Here is a 17,569-nt window from a genome sequence, read left to right as displayed (position 1 = left end):
AGATATTCACGCCTGCATTTGGCAAACATTTCTTAGACCTAAAACCACAGGCATGATCTACAAAAGAAAATGTCATAAAAATTCATCAAAAACAAACCTTCCAGCCTTTGAAATATACTATTAGCAGTGTGAGTATGTGAGCCACAGCCTGGGAGGAAAAACTTACAAATCAGCCATCTCATACAAAACCTGAAATCTTAATGTACAAAGAACCGGCTCAAGTCAATAATAAAAAACCCAGAATCTCACAGAAATGGATGGTAGATTTAATCAGACATCACCAAGACTATATACAGATGGCAAATAACTACCTGAAAATGTGCTCAAGGACATCAGTCACTGGGGAGCACAGATTAAAGCCACAGTATTTACCACACACAAGATTAGAAGCAGCGGTCAGGGCTGCCCTGGTGGCTGGGGGTGAAAAGAGGGACTTCCCTATGGCTCAGATGGTAAAGAATCTGCCTGCAAAGCAGGACACCTGGCTTCGATCTCTGCGTTGGGAAGATCCTCTGGAGAAGGACGTGGCAACCCCGTCCAGTGTTCTCGTCTGGAGAATCCGATGGACCGAGGAGCCTGGTGTGCTACAGTCCGAGGGGTCGCAAAGAGTCAGACACGACTGAGCAACTGACATACACATATGAAAAAACAGTGATCCTAGTGGAAGGTCAGAAATAGAGGACACCCACACAGCGTTAAACGGGAACCAAACAGCGTTAAACACCTGGTCAGCGTCAAGAAGGAATGGACCACGGACGTGGGAAGCCGCAGGGATGGTCTCAGAGTGATGGAACTGAAGGAGGGGAGCCAGAGGAAAATGAGTGTGCACCGCGCGATTCCATCCACGTGAAATTCTGGGAAATGCGGCCTCACTCACAGTGCGTGCGGACGGACCAGAGTGTGCTCGGGAGGGGAGGGAACAGGGCTGGGCAGGGGAGGGGGGACCCTGGGGCTCTGCGTTTGAACGCCGTCCCGATGGTGCTTGACGAGTCCGTGGGCAAGCACTGCTTAGATTTGTGCTCTTTACTGCGTTTTAGTTAGACCCCGTGGAAGCTGTCAACAGCTCGCACTGCTGGCTGGGTTGTCACGTCTGTGGGGACTTTTCAGAGTCATTTTTCTGAGAGTGGAGTTGCTCATTTCGCACGATTCCCTTTGACTTCAAGTGTTTGAGTCCTGTTGCTTTAACAGCTTGCCACAAACTCAGTGGCTTAAAATGCCCCACGTCTATCCCCTCACAGCCCTGGAGGTCAGGAGTTTGAGACCCATCCCACGGGCTGAGGTCAAGGTGCGGGCAGGAACGCACTGCTCCCGAGATTCTCGTGGAGAACACGTTTTCTTGCCGTTTTTAGCTTCTGGAAGCGCCTGCATCCCTGGATGCGTGAACCTTTTCTCCATCTTCAAACTGGAGGTGGCCAGGGCTGGCCTCCGCATCACTGCACACTGACTTTCTCCCCGCGCTTCAGGACCCACCTGGGGAACCCAGGGTTGGTCGTCTCCCCATTTTAATGTCAGCTGACTCTCAACCTACAGTCCAGCCTCTGTGTGAATTCCCCTCTGTCGTGACGTAAGCCACCGACAGCTTTGGGGGTTCCTCTGTGGACACACTGAGGCCGTCACCCCGCTGCACACGTCGTCAGGTGTGTGCAGCACCAGCTTCCGCTCACTGGCTCAGTGAGTGCAGGCTCCCGTTACTTTTGGGCAGCCTTTTTCTGTCAGTCGGCTGAGTGTGAAACGATATCTCATCCTGAGTTTCATTTGCCTTCTTCAGCTAATTAGGAAGAAAACAGATTTTTAAGAATTTATGAGCCCATCTCATTTTCTCTTTGAATTTGTGCATTGCAAATGTTTCTATTGACTGTATCATATTTTCAGAACATTTATACTTTTTCTTTGATGTGGGAAATTTTAATTTTATTATTGCCAGCTTTATTCATCTTTGGAGTTTTCTGTCTTAAGAAATGCTATCGTAATCCTAAATCATAAGATATTCTCCAGTCTCATTTCTGCATTTTGCCTTTTACATTTAAGATTTTATGTATCAGAAATGGATTTTTATGGATAGTATAGAGTGGGAGCTTAATGTTAGTTAAATTTTACCCATTGATGTTTGACTGCAGTTGCGTGAAATCCTCAAAAACTGTTTCGGATGAGTGCCTCTTGACGTGTTTGGATCCTCCTGTGAAATACCGCACACGTGGCATCTGGCGAGGGGGCTTCATCTCACGGTCCGTAAAGAAGAGGCACAGTGCTGCCCGTGTGCTCGGCTTCTGCTCTCCCACGTGCCCTCACAGGCGCGTGTTCATACAAGCACACACATCCACACAGACACACATCAGTCACTCACACACGTCTCTCCCCAATGCACATATTTCCTTTCCTTTGCTTTTTCTTTCCTGTGGTCGAAGTTTAACACACACCCACGTCCGTGCACACACACACACACACACACACACAGACACACACAGACACACGATCCCCGTGGTCTCTCTCTCCTGGGATCTGGTGAAGGCACGTGGTCATGGGCGTCCAGAACTCTGCTAACAGCTGGGCTGGAACACAGGCCGCTCACAAGGATGGACAGGTCCTGTAAGGCTCTTTAACTCACGTTCTTTGAGGGTCTGGGTTCCCTCAAGACAAATGCGACGTCCTGACTCCCTGAGCCTGATCACTGCTTGATGATCAATCGTGAGCTTCCTCAGTGCATTAAAGTCTTGTCTCTGAATTGGAAAAATATGAGATTTCTTACAGACAAAATCCAAAGGAGTCCGACTGTTGATAAAATTATGTGGAGCTGAGCCCCGGTGCCCAGGTACGGCAGCTGAGGATTGAGCTGGTCGTGGTCCGGATAAAAGGAACAGTGCATCTTCCTGTCACCTACCCCCCGATGGCCACCATCGCCCACCAGCTCCAGCCGGGGTCCCCAGCCCTCCACTAAGCCGATGGCACCGCTCCAACGTGGTCCAGCATTCGTAAACATTTACAGGACATGGAAAGTTTGCCTACTTGGGTGCACGTGCCCAGGCTTCTGTAAATAAGCTTGTGCTCCGCGCATCTTGCCTGTCACAGCACCGCCCAGGCCTGAAGCAGCAGCCACGCCCGTCTGCACTTGTGATGCAGGTAATAACACTGTCAGCTCAGAGACGTGACCAAGTTGGGGCCCCAGGAGGGCGCGGCCGTTTCCACGCTTCGGGTGTCTGCTGGGCTCGTTGCTCCGGCAGCGACACCTTCACCGCCTCTGATTACCTTTCTTGCGTTTATGATCTCCCCACACCGCTTGCAGGTGAGAGAAACGCTCTGAAAGAGGGCGGAAGAGAAGGAGGAGCGGGGAGGGAGACCGACTAACGAGTCTCTGTTTCCCTGGGTTCTCCTCCCTGAGAGCTTGTGAGGGATTTCCTCCCAGCAGATACCACCTTAGAAGGTGTCTCAGGTCCTGTGCGAATCTTCAGACCGGGACTCACCTGGATGCGCCAGGTAACCATGACAATGCGTGGCCCTCAGCCACCCGATGTGGAGGCGAGAGCCCTGTGACCCCCAGTGGAGGCGAGAGCCCTGTGACCCCCAGTGGAGGCGAGAGCCCTGTGACCCCCAGTGGAAACGAGAGCCCTGTGACCCCCAGTGGAGGCGAGAGCCCTGTGACCCCCCGTGGAAACGAGAGCCCTGTGACCCCAGTGGAGGCGAGAGCCCTGTGACCCCCAGTGGAGGCGAGAGCCCTGTGACCCCCAGTGGAGGCGAGAGCCCTGTGACTCCCAGTGGAAACGAGAGCCCTGTGACCCCCAGTGGAGGCGAGAGCCCTGTGACCCCCAGTGGAGGCGAGAGCCCTGTGACCCCCAGTGGAGGCGAGAGCCCTGTGACCCCCAGTGGAGACGAGAGCCCTGTGACCCCCAGTGGAAACGAGAGCCCTGTGACCCCCAGTGGAGGCGAGAGCCCTGTGACCCCCAGTGGAGGCGAGAGCCCTGTGACCCCCCGTGGAGGTGAGAGCCCTGTGACCCCCCGTGGAGACGCCCTCATGATTCCCTGAAATGACCCTTCAAGGTTTTATCTCACTCTGTGAATAGAGCGAGTGAGGAACAGCCTCGTGATTTGTCACTCGATGGCCTTGCTGGGGGGGCGGCCCTAGCTCTGCCGTGGTGTCAGCCCAGGCCCCGATGCTTTGACCTCTCCCAGGGAAGAGTCTGCCTGTGGATCCTGCCAAGGTCCCGCCTCCTGCACTTGGAGCCCCCGGGGGAGGCATGTGTGTCAGCCGAGGTCTGAGCCTTGCAGGTACGTCGGGGCTCCAAGACTGGGGCCGGCTTTGCACTCATGTCCCCGGCGTGGACCTCCTGCATGGCCCCCGCCGCCCCTTAATGACGAGCCTCTGAAGGTGTTGCCTGGCGAGTCATCACGCAGCTCTTGTCTTCTGGGCCGAGCTTCGGTCCCTTCAGGGGCGCGGGGCACGGGAGCAGAGCTCGTCACGACTTCCCTGCTGTGTCCTCCCAGGGCGGCGGCTCTGTGACCTCGACTCCCAGGTGTGTGGGCCACCCTGGCCCCACAGGAACTTAGGAACAGACTGGGCTGAATGACGTCTCAGAGGGATGGCAGGGGCTGGATACAGACCCTCCCCTTCAATGCCGGGGGAGGACATCCCGACGACATCCCCTGGAAGCTGAAGGCACCATGGGCTGGAAATGTGCCTCATACCCTTGAGCTGCCCAGCACCACAGCCTCGCCATGGCCAGGGCCGTTTCCCATGGGCCTGGACACTCACGCCCCCGGAAGGTGGGTGAAGCCGTGGCCACAAAGCCTGTCTTATGATAACATGCTGAGTAGCTCACGTAGTGAATTTAATTCTCACTGTAAGTGGAATACAGATGGCTGTCTGGGTCCAGAGTGGTTCTGAGTGTCAGTTGTTGATGGGCCTTGGCCCTGTGGGCCCCCAGAGAGAGAGGACTGGGCCATGGACGGCTAGCCCCGAAAAGATCCAGGTTCCAAAGGTGAGTATGGTTTCTACTCGATCCCTTTCACACCACCACAGAGTCAAAGAACCGTAAGTTCAACTGTCTTAAGTCTGCACCGTCAGTATTAACAACTGGCTAGTAATTTCACCTAAGACTGTGATCATTAAAAATACTGCCCGAAAAGCCGGACGTGCCGTAGGCCGTGGCCGTGGCACCTGGGCGCTGGCTGCAAGCCCCCAGGAGGACGAGGCGAGGTCCCTGGAGGGAAGTGGCCGAGTGGTTGCTCCGTTACAGACGCGGTGCACACCGCCAAATGCAACCTCAAAACAGACCTGCTGGGTTTGGACCTGGGAAAAATTTCCAGTTTGTGGTAGAATCAGCTGGTTCTCAGGGGTTTCCTGAGACCAGATGACAATCCAAACGGGGCTAGAATTATTTGGGGGTGCTGTTTCAGTTCCTTCCAGTCTGGCTGGAGATCTCCCGTTGATGATAAACAACCATATGGGATTGTGACGTGGCAGCTCATTTCCTGAACAGAAGCTGAACCGCCTCCCCTGCCCCCATCCCTCCTCACAGCTCCACTCCAGGTCCCCCGGGCTGCCTCTTGCGGGTGTTGAGGGTGGTCCCCTGCACAGCCGGGGCAGACACCCACCTGATTCTGCTCACGCAGCCCAGACGCCCTACACCCTAGAGTCAAAGTTCTTAATAACGTTTTCCAGAGAACTGCTGCTTTTATGAATGTATGGAGAAAATAGAGTGTGGGTTTCATATTGCATTATGAGCCTCCAAGGATTTTAAAATATGTTTATGCGTGAATCTATAAAATGGGCAGATGCTGCAGTAAAGTTTCACTGTTGGATGTAAAGTCTATTATAATAAGAGCTGTAAAGTTAGCCCTTAGAGGAGGGCTGGAAAATGGAGACGAGGAAATGCTCCTGGCCAGAGGGAATGAAAGCACCCAGCACGGTCTCCCCTCTGCCCTGGAAGGACACTGGCTCCTGCTCCAGTCTTTGCAGGGGAGTCAGGAAGACCGTGGAGTAACGGGCCGGCTGGCACATGGGGAAGGGAACTGCTCGGAGCAGCTCAAGCCCGAGCCAACGGCAGCTGCAAATTTGCCCCAGAAACCCATTTGGAACAAAATCCTAGACCCGTGAGTCCCAGTGCTCCCGGAACGCTTCCAGGGGAAAAACATGAGAGGTTTCAAAGCGTGGACGCTGAGGCTTTTCCAGGCGGATCAGCTGAGGAGAGCCCGCTGGAGTCAGTCCCCACGGACCCTGTGAGCCCAGTGGGACGGGCTGGGGGTGCCTGCGGGCGGAGCTTCTCCTGGTTGGAGCCCACCCACCCAACCAGGTCACATACTGCCGGGTCTGAGAGTCACACGGGAGACAGCGGCAAGCAGCTAGGTGAGTGATGGAGTTTATTCTTGTGAAACTCATTGGATTAAGTGGGAGATGTTCTGTGCCCCGTGGTCCTCAGGCTGGTGGGCAGGAGGGGGCAGCGTGGGGGGACACGGGTTCTGGAGAAACATGGCAGCAGAGGCAGGGCCTGACCTGGCCCCGGGTGGGAGGTGCAGACGGGACGGTCTGGGGGGGACGTGGAGCAGAGGAGGACGCCTCGTGGTCGGGGTGGGGTCGGGGGTGCTCGGGCTGAGTCACTGGATAACACACGTCCCGCTCAGACGATCAGAACCTGACGAGTCGTTAAGCCTCTGTCTCCAAGAGAGAAGACTCAGGGGAGGGAGCCAAAGGGAAAGGAGATGACGGTGGAGGAGAAATAGAGGGAGGGTTGGGGCGGGGAGAAAAAGCAGACCTGATAAGCAAGGGGGAGTCTTTACTAGTTTTGGGGTGAGGACTTCTGTTCTGCAAAAGTGGGGTACACAGGACCACGGACCCCTACATAAAGCAGCATAGAAGTGAAACGGTGATTTTCACGACCGTGTGGGTGAGACACAGTCATGGTCATGAAGCATGTAGGTTGCTGAGAGATGGAGCCAGACCAGGGGAGCCAGGAGTGCACCCCCCAGAGGGGACCCCAGGCTGCACCCGGGCTGAGGGGATGCTGCTGGAGCTTAGGGAGGCCAGGGAGGGCTCCTGGGCGGGGACGTTTTCCGAGGGGGGGTCACACGGATCTGCACCTGAGTCCTGGCTGCCACCTGCATGGGGACACAGTGCCGGAGGGCAGGGAGGGGCCCCTGCGCAGGACCACAGGCCTGTGCTCACCCAGGGCTGGGACCTGCGTTCCCCAGCCAGACCAGAGCCAGGGAGACAGACTGAAGACCAGTAGGCGCTGGGCAGGGCGCTCCCGGGACCCGCAGGTCAGACACTGGCTCAGTCCTGCTCAACAAACCCTGAAAGCAACACCTGAGGGACGAAAGACTTAAGTGCGCTTCGGAGCAAAGCTCGGCAATGAGTTGAGGAGTAAGGAACATTCATCGCGCTACGAGAACACTTTGCAATGTCTGGAGTCCAGAGAAGATCCTGAGATACAAGAAAATAGGACCCATGATGACAAAAGCAAACGGAAACTGCCCCCAAAATACACATTGTTAGAGTCAGGAGAAAAGGACACTCGAAGGTCACCTTGTGATGAGAAGGGGGGTAATGACCTGAGAACACAAAGCCTGGAAACACACGCCCAGAAACGGAGTTGCAGCCCGGCCTCAGAGTTTCGTCAGCACACAGAAATCCACGGCTGCAACCAGCCGTCTAAACAGGCCTCTCGCAATAATTTACAGAACAAGTGGATAGAAAATCATCAAAGATACAGAAAACTTACACAACGCTACCAGCTAAGTTGACCCAATTGACGTTTTTAGAACATGCCAAATTAAAAGCAAAACACACATTCTTTTCCAGCCTGAATAGACTATTTCCCCAGGTGGACCATATTCTGGGTTGTACAAGACGTCTCAATAAGTTTTAAAGGATTCAAGTTGTACAAAATATGCCTATGCATTCTTACCCCAAAGGGATTAAGTTAAAAATTAATAATATATATCTTTAGAAAATTTCTAAATATTTGGAAACTAAATAACACTTCTAAATAACCCATGGATCAAAGAATGAATCAAAAGGGAATTTAGAAAGTCTTTTGAACTGAACAAAAATGGGAAAAAAATCAAAATGCATGGGCTATTGCCAAAGGAGTACTTAGGAGAAACTTTTATAGCCTTAAACGCCTGTATTAGGGAAAAAGAAAAGTCATAAATCAGTGATCACCCTCTCCACATTAAGGAAAAATGAAAAGAAGAAAGAAAATACTAATCAAAGTAGAAATGAGTGAAACAGAAAAATAACAGAAAATAACTGGAACAAAAAGCTGGCTGTTTGAAAAAAATCAATGCAATTGATGAACTTGTAGCCCCAGTGACCAGGATAAAAAGAGAGAAGACATAAAGCACCACCATCAGGAATTAAAGAGGGGTCATTACAGAGACTACAAATAGGAAAATATTATCAACAATCTTATGCCAATAAATTAAACCCCTCACACAAAATGGGCAAATTCCTTGAAAGACAACATGCTGAGGATCGCTTTAGAAGGACAGGGAATGCACACATCCCTACAGCTGCTTTAGAAACTGAATCTGAGCTTAGAAACTTTCCCACGGAGGGAACCTCAGGCCCAAAGGACGCCCATAGTGAAATCTCCCAAACATGTAAGGAAGAATTTGTCATGTTTCCATAGAAATTCTTTCAACAAATTAAAAAGGACGCAATACTTCCCAATTAATTCCACGGGGCCAGTGTTGCCCTGGGACAAAAAAACAGCCGTGTCACAGTAAAACTAAAAGCCAGCATCCCTCGTGACCACGGAGGCAAGAATTCTAAAAACAGATTTAGCCAGTTAATCCCAACAGTATATGAAGAGGATGCCATGTGCTTTTAAAAGTTAAAATTTTAACCTTCTGATCGTTTTCAGTCATTCCTCCCAGCCCGACTCTTGCCTGCAGCCACGACCAACGTGTTCTCGGTATTTACGAGCTTTTTGTTTTTACCTTTTTCAGATCCACAGACGTGAAATCGTACAGTATTTTGTCTTTCTCTGTTTGCCTCATCTCGCCTCGCACAGTGCTTTCAGGGTCCATCCATGCTGTCCCAGTGGCATCACTCACTCTTTCCCGGCTGAGCGGTTTCCAGTCCGCGCGTGTACCCCATCTTCCTGTCCGTTCACCCGTCGGCAGACACGTGTGGCTCCTGTGCTTTGGCTGCTGTAAACAGCACTGATGTGAACGCTGGGGTTCAGGCGTCTTCTTGAGTTAATTTCTCATTTTCTTCACATAAATACCCACAAGCTTCCTCATCTAAACGAGACCACTTCTGGGATTAAGACAACAGCTGTCACCCAGGGCTGTCCTGGCAGTCTGGACAGGTGGGGACCTGGTCACGGCCAAAGTCTCAGCTCCATCAGGTTCCGTAGCACATCTGGGACTCCATTCCCACAGGTCACCCTTGGGACCTGCCTTCTGACCCCACACAACCTCGTGGGGCCCGTGGCCCCCCACCTTCCAGGCTCCACCAAGTCCCCAGAAAGGTGCCGGGGCTTCCCCAAGTCTGTGCAACCCCTGGCAGGTCACAGCAGGCCCTCAGGAGGTGCTGGGGAACAAACATGTGGACCCACAGTGTCCCTGCTGGATGCTCTTGGGGGCTCCTGCTGGCTCTCATACGTGGGCGCCGGACGCACGGGAGTCCTCCTCCACCTCACCCTCCTCCACCTCACCCTCCTCCACCTCACCCTCCTCCACCTCATGCTCCTCCACCCTCACCCTCCTCCACCTCACGCTCCTCCACCCTCACGTCCCCTGTCCCCTGTGGCTGTTGTGGCTACCAATGGGGGGCTCCCGACACAGGGGGCTCCTGACACGGGGGGGCTCCTGACATGGGGGGCTCCTGACACAGGGGGTGCTCCCAACACATGGGGGCTCCCGACGCAGGGTGCTCCTGACGCGGGGGGACTCCTGATGCAGGGGGCTCCTGATATATGGGGGGCTCCCGACATGAGGGGCTCCCGACACAGGGGGCTTCCGATACGGGGGTCTCCTGACACAGGGGGCTCCCGAATGGGGGAGCTCTTGACACAGGGGGGCTCCTGACACAGAGGGGCTTCCGATACAGTGGACTCCCGACATGGGGGTTTCCCTACATGGGGGGAGCTCCTGACACAGGGGGTTCCCGACACAGGGGGCTCCCAATACAGGGAGGGCTCCCAACACAGGGGGGCTCCCAATGCGGGGGACTCCCGACGCGGGGGTGCTCCCGACATGGCGGGGGTTCTGACACAGAGGGGCTCCCGACACGGAGGGCTCCTGACACAGGGGCCCTCCCGACATGGTGGCGCTCCTGACATGGGGGGCTCCCGACACGGAGGGGCTCCCGATACGGGGGGGCTCCCGACATGGGGGGGATCCCAACGCAGGGGGCTCCTGATGTGGGGGAGCTCCCAACACGGGGGGGCTCCTGACAAAGTGTCATCCCGCCTCTCCGCTCCCTGACACTGCATGTGGATGGGGCAGCTAGTCCCATGATCAGTGACTGGTGTCTCCTTCCCGAGGCCTGACCCTGGCTGAGGTCACAGGTCTGTGTGCCCCTGTCCTCCTTCCCACCCCGGCATCAACAGTCTTCAAAGAATATTTCCCTGATTTGCAAATGGAAGCAAAGCTCTTTCCAAACAGAAGGTGATTTCTCTTGAGTATTTACTGGTGACTCCCAGCTTAAAATTAGACAGCAGGGGATTCTCTGTGCAGCCTGCAGGGTTTCCATGGCAACCCTGGCCTGAGGAAGGACTGGCTGCCCCGCGTCCCTCGGTGCTCCCGTCTGGGGGCTTCAGAGCTCTGCCGGCGGCTGAAACGGGGTGCGGGGCCTGGACATCAGTGTTTTATTTGGGCTCCTGACCCAAGGTCCTGCTTCCTAGGAGAGTTACGAAGGGGCTTCTCGGCCCCTAGCCGTGGTCGGGAGCACGTGAGCACAGCCTTGCAAGGCTGGTCTGCAGGGGTCACGCCCCTGCTTCTGTCAGAAGCACCGTGACCCTGAGCAGTAGCCCGGGTTGCCCTCCCCGAGGGCCTTTGGCACGTCGGGCACCACATGCAGGCCAGGTGCCCTGATCCTTGTCTCAGATCCGTGTGCCAGGGTCCCGGGTGGGCGAGGGGCCCCAGGTCAGGAGCCGCGTCTGCTCTTTTGCCCTGCTTCACTTTTCTCTAAGATAATTAGGGGGAAAACATAAACTGTGTTGCCCTTGAAAGAATTCAGATTCCAGCTCGTGTTTCAGAAATTAAATAGAAATGTCAGGGAATGGGAGAAATTGGGAGCCCTTCTTGGCCCCTGGGACTCAGACCCCGGATATATTTGACAGGTTGTGGAAGGCTTGGGGAGCTGAGAGGTTTTGACAAGTCTGAGCTGAACAGAGAGCAGTCAGGAAGGGGCTCGGGGTAGCGGGCTGCACTCCAGGGGACGCTCTGGTGGTGGGGGGCCACAGGGAATACCTGCAGGGTGGGAGGGATGCAGGCAGCCCCGCCCAGAGGGAGCCCCAGGCCAGACCAGAGAGAAGCGCGGGCTCCCTGTGAATCTTAATTAATGGGCATCAACGTGCCCACGAGTGCGTGGAGAGGTCCCCCCGGCGGCCTTGCACCTCAGATGCTATTCCGGGACCGCGTGGGCTGGCTCTGGGCTGGATCCGCAGGAGCAGAGCCAGCCTGGACTCTGCACCCGCCAGTCTGCCCCTTCCCCGCGGAGCCAGACCAAGGCCCTGCTTCAACAACGCGAGCAGGAGCGATGGTCTTCGTACAAGACGTCAGATGGGGAGACCCCGCATTCTTTCCTCAGCTCAGCTGAGTCATTTCAAAATTTGAAATACTTGAGTTCTCCCCCCATTTGAGAGCTTGCTGTTTCTATTTCTGCCTGAATCAGCTAAGAATGTTACAGGTTTTCTGAGATGTGAGGCCTTCTGGTCAAACATCCCGTATATAAATCCTACCCCACCTCCCCGTCCCACGCCCAGTTTGCAGGGGAAACTTCCTGCCGGGAACAACTCTCTGATGAACCGACCTGGTGATGAGACACATTGGGGCCTGAGAAATGGCAACCGTGAAACGGAAGGAGGGCTCCCTGAAGTGGAGGGAGGGGAAGCTGGCCGGGACAGACAGCCTTGGGAAGGAGGTCAGCAGCCCCACGGGGCTCGGGGTTGGACAGAGGGGCTCCGGCCAGAGCCAGTGAGGCCGCCTGGGCACATCTGCACGGACGCTCTTACTGACCGTGTAGCAAACACCAGGTGTGACATCAGGGGGTCTTTCATCCTTTCACCCACTTGGTTAAAAGCAAAACCTGCCTCTGGTTCCTGTTTGTCTAGTCTGATCATCCACCATCTTATGGCTCCAATTACAACCTGCCGTGGTCTACAGAGAAGATAAAATGAGCGCGCCTTCAAAGCTGTTTGTTTTGAAGATCAGGTGGAAATCAGAGGCCTGTACCCTCCTGCTGCGGCCCGCAGCCTGCTTGTGAAAATGCATGTTGGTTGGGATGCGTGTCTGTGGCCTCCCTGCTGGCTCAGTGGCAAAGAGTCCGTCTGCAATGCAGGAGACCCGGCTTTGATTCCTGGTTGGGAAGATCCCCCGGAGGAGGAAATGGCAAGCCACTCCAGTATTCTTGCCTGGAGAATCCCATGGACAGAGGAGCCTGGTGGGCCATGGTCCAGAGAGTTGCAAAGAGTTGGCAGGACTGAAGCGACCGACTTAGCACGCACGTGCTGTGTGTGGACAGACGTCACGGTCTCCAGCTACGGGGCCTTCACACCTTCTCCCCAGGGTGGGGTGGGGACAGTGATCGGCCGGTTGTGGACGGACCGTGAGGAGGGGAAGCTGTCCCCGCTGGGCCTGGGTGACGGTGTCCCAGGCACTGAGAAGGCCACAGCCAAGGGGCCGCAGCCACGTGGCTGGAAGTGGGGGAAGCCTTGAGGAGCTGAGAGTGACCAGTAGGGAGCGGGGGCCTCAGTCCTAAGTCAGGAGGAAAGAGATGATTCCCAAAACCCAGGGGAGCCTGGGGTCAGGTCCTTGTAGGGTAGACTCTGGATGGGCCCTGGCTAAACTGGGCCTGGACTCCAACCCGCGGAACCGTGAAGCCCTGACTGGGGGCTGAGTGAAGCCTCCAACTCTCTGGGGTGAGGCTGAGCGCAACGGACAGCAAACGTCCCCTCCAACCACAGAGATTCGTCATTGCGATGGAGACCACGTGGCTGGCAAAGTGAAACGGTACATACTTCTTATCTGCACTTTTGCAGGAAGTTTGCAAAAGCCTAGACTCAGCTGCTTTTTCCTAAGCCCCGCTCACGGGTCCACCCGGCTCCGGGGACGTGTGACTTGGGTCGGGTCCTGGGACAGCTGGGCCTCCCCGTGGTCACTGGAGGGTTGGCAGTTGGAGCAGCAGCCCTGGGGGCGCAGCCTGGCTGCTTTCGGGGCAAATCCCCAGAGAATCAGGGCGTTTCTTTTGGCTGCCTCGTGTCCTTGGAGCTGACTGCACGCTGATGAGACTGGTGTGTCAGCGAGCAGGCAGTGACCTGCTGAAGGCTGTCCCCCTGCCCTGCCCGAGTCCCTGGCTGTTTACAGCGGGAGCTGCACAGAGTGATTAGGACGAGCCGGGCGGAGGCCTGAGCGCTGACGGCTGTTAGGTGGGCAGTGAGATGTGAAGGGCGACTTCAAAGTTGGCAGCTCTGATTAGAACTTTCGCCTCCGTGGCGGAGGGAAGTAGCTTTGTTTTATGTCTTGACTGCTTGGCAGTCGCTTCGGGAGGCATATTTCATCCTCTGGAACAGCCCGTCTGTGACCCAGGGGCACTCACACCTGCCCTTGAGGCCACTGTCCCCGCCAGCCCCCCAGCAGCTCCACGGGGACTTGCCTTGACACACAGCCTTCATCAGCGAGACTGCGACTCCTGGTTCTCTTACTTCTGAACGTCTTAAGTGTTAGTCGCTCAGTTGTGTCCAACTCTTTGCGACCCCTATGTCCATGGAATTTTCCAGGCAGGAATACTGGCGCAGGTTGCCATTTCCTACTCCAGGGGATCTTCCTGACCCAGGGATTGAGCCCACGTCTCTTGTGTCTCCTGTGTTGGCAGGTGGATTCTGTACTGTCTGAGCCACCAGGGCAGCCCATACATCCATACGTGGAAGCCGAGGATGTGAATCTATCCAGCACCCAGGGCCTGGCGGTCAGCCTATCTGGAGTCCCAGCTCGAGGCCCCGCCCTACGAGCCTGGCCAGACCTCGCCTCCCTTCCCCGGTCACTGCTGTCCTCGGACGGCCTTGGTCCTGCAGCAGGAGGGGGTCCTGGCAGTCTGGCTGCTCCTGCCACTGGCATCAGAGCAGGACTTGAACACAGGACTCCCTCCTGGTGGGGAGAGCTCGGTGTGGCAGGGGCTTCACTCCCTCCAGAGGCTCCAAGGAGAGTCCTTCCTGCCTGGCGGTGGCCACACACACCCGTCCAGCCTCTGGCGAGTGGGCTTCACCGGGTCCTGCCCTGGGAGCCTTTCCCCCCACAGGGATGCTCCACCTCCAGGGGCATGCTGGGCCTTGGCACGTACGGCCGGGACTTTAATGTTCTAGTTGAAAAGGGTCTTGGATTTCAAGTCAACCCCTCCCAGTGTTCTGGCGTCACAGTGAGGCTTGGGTGGTTTTGTGGTCGTTCCATTCACCCCCGTGTGGCCCGCGAGCTCCCTGGGATCCTGGCATGTAGGGCCCATCTCGCTCCCGGGAGCCTCTTTCTCCTTGTCTCACTGTGTGGACTCGTCCTGCCCCCGTTGGGCGTGGGGAGCACACTGGACCACGTGGGGGTCACAGATTTTCCCCGCAGCTCTCCCACAAAGACAGACCCCTGGGGTCTCCTCCTCTGATGAGGACACCAACCCAACGGGGCCAGACCCACCTTCAGGAGCACATTAACCTCGTCACCTTCTCAGGGGCCCCACCTTAACATACGGTCACCCCAGGGCTCAGCGCGAGAACCTCAGGGACGCAGCTCCAGCCCTGAGAATGACCTCTGCTCTGTTCCAGTCGAGTCTTTCTAGAACTTCTCCTCACCTCTGGTCTTCCTCCCAAGACAGTCACGCTTTTTTCACCCAGGTGAGGAGACCCGACGGGCTTCCTGGCGGGCAGTCTGGAAGCCAGCTGTGAGTCGAGATGGAGCAGAAGGCCATCTCGCTTCGGGACACGTGCTATTAACTCAGCAATTAATTTTCTCTTCCCACTAACTTCTTGTCCCCATCGCCTTAATAGGACTGATTATTCATCAATATTAAAGTGGCAAATTCATTATATTCTAATAATCTGACATCAAATATTAAATCTCATTATGCGATTGGCCAGGGATTTATGGCCACCATTAGTTAGCTCAGGTAAGCAGCTCGTGTCCCGTGGAGATGGGACGGGGCAGGCGGGGGTCTCGCCTCTGATAAACCGGCCAACTGGGGTCATGAGGACCCTGCATGGTCTGCGGGCTGGAGGAGGGGGACCAGGGGGAACCGTCAGCTCCCGGCCTGCACCCCAGCAGCAGTGGCAGGGAGGGAGAGGGGCGAGCAGGGAACTCGGTCCTCAGTAGGGGCCCCCAGGCGCCACGCCCAGCCCCACAGGCCTCTCGCCCTGACCCTACCGCGTCCACTGTGCCTGTCCAACGTCTCCCCTCTCCCACTGAGCCACCTCGGGACTAAGATGTCCTGGCTCCGATCTAGACAAGGGGGTGCCTCCTGGGTGTGAGTGACTTCACCCCATTGCCCAGCCTGAGAAGACGGCGGTCCAGGCATCCAGGTGAGGCTCCTGAGACCCAGGCGGCCCTGTCCGAGGGCTGACCAATGTGGTCCAGGGAGACCCTCACAGACCGTGTGGAGACGGTCCAGGCCGTGGTGCTGGACTCCTAGAGAATCCTGCGGCCACGTGGGTTGAGGCACACAGAACAATGTCGTCTTTTGGGACAAAGCTGATGTGACCCTGATGCTTGTGAGGGGTGGCAAGGGGCAGGTCCGCCCTGCTCTGGGAGGAGAGAGATTACAGCCTTTCTGCAAATCGTCTGCTTCCCCAGGTGGACAGGGCCCAGGGGTGAGGAAGATCTGAGCTGGGGAGATGCTCGCCTTCCCCACAGCCGGGCAGCCGGGAGGGGAAGTGCCCTGTGACCCAAGTCTCCTGTCTCAGCGTCTGCATCACACATGGCGAGGCGGGACCCCAACATCCACGGCCCAGTTACACGGCTGGGGCTGAGAAGCCCGCATGCATGCATGCTAATTCTGTCACCAGTGTTATGCTCAGAGCAGGGAGGAGGAGAGGAGGGGGAGGGGGGAGGGGGAGGGGAGGAGGGGGAGGGGAGGAGGGGGAGGGGGAGGGGGAGGGGAGAAAGAGGAGACAGAGCCCGTGAGCATCACGACTTCGTGACTGGGATTTTTAAGATCTTCCACAAGTATCTGAAAAGCTCAGGGTTAGAAGAGTCTTCTTAATTTGAGCCCCAGTGCTCCTGAGTTTCTTCTTTACTGGACACACACTGAGTGATTCTCCAGGGATGACCTTTTCACCAGAACCACAGGCACGCACCCCTGCCCTGAGGCCCCACGGAGGCCCTCAGTGAACTTGGGGTGGAATCCAGCCCTGGGGCTGTGGTCTGGGGCCAGGACTCCCCTGTCCAGCCTCCTGTCGGATCACCCCTGTGGGGCTGGGACCCTCTCCTGGGTCTAGACGCTCCGTCTCTAATTCCCAACCTCTGTCCATCAGGTCAGGCTCGTCCTGTGGCCTTGGCTGGAGGGGCTGCTCCTCCAGGCCCATCTGTGGCTTCACGTGCTCTTGGGGGAAGCACACTGGCAGTGCTCATTCATTCACTTTTTTTTTTTTTTTCATTCATTCACTTAATCGTAGGAAGACTCCCAAGGGCCTACAGGTGCCCGACACGGTGTCGAGCTCTGGGGAGGGGAAGACAAGACTCAGACTCTGCTAACGACTTCTGGTGTGTCCTGTGTCACCCCCCACGTTCAGAGACGCCAGACTTTCACTACCGTACTCTTCTGGAGAGAGAAGTGGCAAAACTAAGCCACGCCCCTAAAGTTACGGTTACTGGGCGTGTTTCGCATTTTCAAGGAGGACCTGAGAACAGCCGTGTTTGAAGAGGAGACGTCTTCTGAGCAGCCAGGCTCACCCCTGTGGATGACTTTTCTGGGGGATCCCTGGGGAATATGCACAGTATCCCCCAGACTTTCCATCATCCCTGCACGTCCTGAGGAGGAGAGGGAGCACAACACCCCAGGGTTCAGGACCTGCAGACCAGTCCCCCAGGCAAGAGCTGTTGTTACTCAGTTGCGAAGTCGTGTCTGACTCTTTGCTGTCTCCTGGACTGCAGACTGCCAGGCCTCCCTGTCCTCCACTATCTCCTGGAGTTTGGTCAAACTTATGTCCTTTGGGTCAGTGGTGCCATCCAACCATCTTATCCTCTGTCACCCGCTTCCCCTCCTGCCTTCAATCTTTCCCAGCATCAGGGACTTTTCCAATGAGTCAGCTCTTTGTATCAGTTGGTCAAAGTATTGGAGTTTCAGCTTCAGCATCAGTCCTTCCAATGAATATTCAGGGTCCCAGGCAAGGAGTCTCCATTTTAAATGAGATGCTGATGCGGTGAGTGGTCC

This window comes from Bos javanicus, chromosome 5 (assembly GCF_032452875.1).
Source record: "Bos javanicus breed banteng chromosome 5, ARS-OSU_banteng_1.0, whole genome shotgun sequence".
NCBI classification, from domain to species: Eukaryota; Metazoa; Chordata; class Mammalia; order Artiodactyla; family Bovidae; genus Bos; species Bos javanicus.
Note: the sequence above shows the minus strand (reverse complement) of the source record.